At 51.6% G+C, this 3,212-nt stretch overlaps 1 long non-coding RNA gene across 1 annotated transcript; it reads left to right on the forward strand.

The window, feature by feature from the left end:
* Positions 1-1,647, forward strand: LOC108491849. Its single transcript, XR_001872950.1, has 2 exons — positions 1-86; positions 838-1,647. It is a non-coding gene; the product is annotated as an uncharacterized LOC108491849 (long non-coding RNA).
* The last annotated feature ends 1,565 nt before the right edge of the window (positions 1,648-3,212 follow it).

The following is a 3,212-nucleotide window of genomic DNA, read 5'->3' on the forward strand; positions in this document are numbered from 1 at the left end:
CCTGTGTTCTGCAGCCAACACGGGGGGTGTCTGTGAGGGGCAGGGCTCCGGGACCTGCGCAGTGGCTCTCTACGACTACCAAGGAGGTGGGTCTGCCACCAGGGCTGGGGGGACGGCACTGGGCCAGGGGATCTGGGGGTTCACACCCTCAGCAGTGGGGAAAAGACCGTGGCTTGGGGGTTTAAATTTCTTCCTCATAGGAAGCAGAATGAGACCTGATTTGGGAACTGTGGTAGTTTAGGAATGGTATTGTCCAATTTTGTAGTCCCACTAAAAAACCCACACACCATCCCCCTCCAACTGGAGGCCCATAGGGGAAAGATCTTGGACTGAGATAAGAACAATTTACTTCAAACAGCCATGAGAGAAGAAAACAAACAGTAACAGCAACAATATTAGTAACTAAAGGTTTAAGAAAAGAAATGATTCGCTCACTGGACTAACAGACAGTACTGGATGCCTCCCTCCACCATTCCTCAAATGGAAGGAACCCCCTCTTCCCCAGAAGACAGTCCTTATCCCACCCCAGCAATGATGTGAGGTGGTACAGAACAACTTCAGTGTACTGGCCATGCCCCCACCAGGCTACTGCAAAAAATTAACCCTGTCCTGGCCAGAACCAGGACAGGAACAGAGAAACTTCATCTGTCACCTGCAAGGTCTTGCTCATCTGCCTTGTCTGTGCTGTTTGATGGGGTTTGGGTGAGGTTGAACTCTTGGGGGTTATCTTTTTCTATCTTCTGCTGCCCAGGGGAGGTGGGAGGAGGGATGTGACCAGCTGTGCCTGGGGTTCTCTTTGCATTGTGACTGTCTGTCTTTTCTGGACAATTTTTGCAGAGGGAGATGATGAGATTTCTTTTGACCCGGACGACACAATCACACACATCGAGATGGTGGACGAGGGCTGGTGGCGGGGGCAGTGCCACGGCAGGGTCGGCCTCTTCCCAGCAAATTACGTGAAACTTCTCCAGTGAAACAAGCATTGTGCGAGCTGCTCCCTTCCAAACTGCTGCCTCTCTCCGCTTCAGCCTCTTCCATGTTATCAGCTTCATTTGGCTCAGCTCATTTGGTGTGTCCACATTCAGAGAAATATCAAGGAGCAAACTGACAGTGTCTGAGGGAATGTTTTGTCTTGTGCCCGAGAGGATTTTGGTTCCCGTCCACTTCCAGGTGGGAAAGGTGGGATGGTTTAAGAGCGTGTGAGTGTGATGTAAGGTGTCTCTTCTACCCAGGCTGCCACACCTGTCAGCTAGCAAACCTGCAGGAGCGTGTCCTGTTCCCAATGGGGCAATTTGCAAAGCAGAGACACCGACTCTCGTCCAAGCAAGGCAGAAGGGACGTGAGCTGTAGGATCTTTTCCAGTTGCTGTAGCCCTGGATCTCATCCTAGCCAGGGTTCAAGGAAAAGAGCACTGGGAAAGCCAAATTTGCCTTTGTTCCCAGAAAGGGTTTCCATTTGCAGGATGACCCACATTTGCAGGATGGAGCAGAGAAACGTGAACTTAGTCTGTGTGCCCCTTTTGGGCAGTGGTGTGTCTGTCCTTGAGGGCTGTGCTCTCCCTTTTGGGCACAGATGTGTCAGTGTGTCTGTCCCTGGGGGCTGTGCCCTCCCTCACAGCTGCAGCAATAAACAGCTTCTGCTCTGGCCTGACTCAAGTTGTATCCCGGTGTTTCTGTGATGGCTCGTGTCCCCTGTGCCTGTTGGAGGCTCCTGAAAAGGCCCCCTGACTCTTCATCACAGGTGTGGGGAAAAGGCTGAGCAGGTGGGAAGCAGAACAGGAGGAAACATCTCATTTTTAACATTTAAGACAGCTTTCAGGAATGCAAAGCAAAGCCCTCCCTTGAACCTGTACATCCCAAGTGGATGCTCAGCCGTGGGAGTTGCTATTGTTCCTCTAGGGGACGCAGGTACCATCACAGCAGGAATAAACTGGGGATAGCTGAGCAGGACAGCACCTGGGGGCTGTGGGAGAACACCTGAGAGGCTGTGGGAACACACCTGCCAGCAGTGGGTCCCACTGTGACACTAAAGCTTTAGAGTTCAGTGGCTCACAGATGGGTTCTGGACCACCCAGCAGTCGACCAAGCCTGTACTACCTGGGTGGGAGTGCAGCATTCCTGTTCAGTGTTGATCCTGGGAAAACCCACAGGTTGTGTCTGCCCATCATAGGAAAGGCTCATTGGGATTCAGATTAAAGAGTGTCAATTTTAATGTAAGTTTTCTGGAGGTTTCTGATTTGGGTTTTTGGTTGGTTGGTTGGCTTTGGACTTTTTTGTTTGGCTGAAGTTTTTTTTATTTATTTTTTCTGTGAGGTGACTTCCCCAGTCTTTTTGACTTCCTCTGGGAACAGGGACAAGGAAAATGGTGGATTTTGTCTGAATTTTGCCTGCTGCCTCTTCCTCCATGTCCCACTGTGATGAGCCTGGCACTGGTTTCAGGATAGCCTCCTCATAGGGACTGGCAGAGAAGCATCTGTTTGTTGTCCCCAAAGCTGTTCCTCCTGCAGAGCACAGTTTGGGGCAGGTTCAACATCTACAGAAGCCTGGAAATGGAAAGTGGGCTCCCAGCACCAGCCCTGGGTCACTGGTTCTTCCTGGCCAACTTGTGTTCAGAAAGCAGCAAGGAAAGTCTCTCCTGTCACCACCAAGTAGCACTTCTGCTTCATGGTTGCTCATGGTCCTTCCTGGGCAGCTTCTGCCGGTCTCATCCCTTCCTCCATCTTTCCATGGCTAGCTTGGAGCCAGTCCCAAGGCTCCTCATCCAGGTGTGAGCACCAGCTCTGCCCCCGAGGCCAATTAGTGCACTTTAAGCAGGAGGTTGGAGAGAAGTTTCTGTGTTCCCACTCTGCCCACTTGGTCCCATTCCCCACAGACTCTCTTCTGCAGGGAACAGCTCACAGGGGTGCCAGTGCCAATTACAAAAGCCCAGAGCACTTTCCCTGCTCATCTGGCACGTCTGTGAGATGTGCAAACAAGGCCCAGAGCGGGCTGACAAAAGTTGTGGGCTGTTAAAAGTTGTGGGCTGTCAAAAGCTGTGGGCTGTCAAAAGCTGTGGGCTGTCAAAAGCTGTGGGCTGTCAAAAGCTGTGGGCTGTCAAAAGTTGTGGGCTGTCAAAAGCTGTGAGCTGTTAAAAGTTCAAGGCAGCCACTTTGTTCACACTGCTGGAATCAGTTGCATCCAAGTGCACCATCACCATGGCAGGTCTGAGCAGGC

The sequence above is a fragment of the Lepidothrix coronata genome, unplaced genomic scaffold (assembly GCF_001604755.1).
Source record: "Lepidothrix coronata isolate B3197 unplaced genomic scaffold, Lepidothrix_coronata-1.0 Scaffold1932, whole genome shotgun sequence".
In the NCBI taxonomy this organism is placed as follows: domain Eukaryota; kingdom Metazoa; phylum Chordata; class Aves; order Passeriformes; family Pipridae; genus Lepidothrix; species Lepidothrix coronata.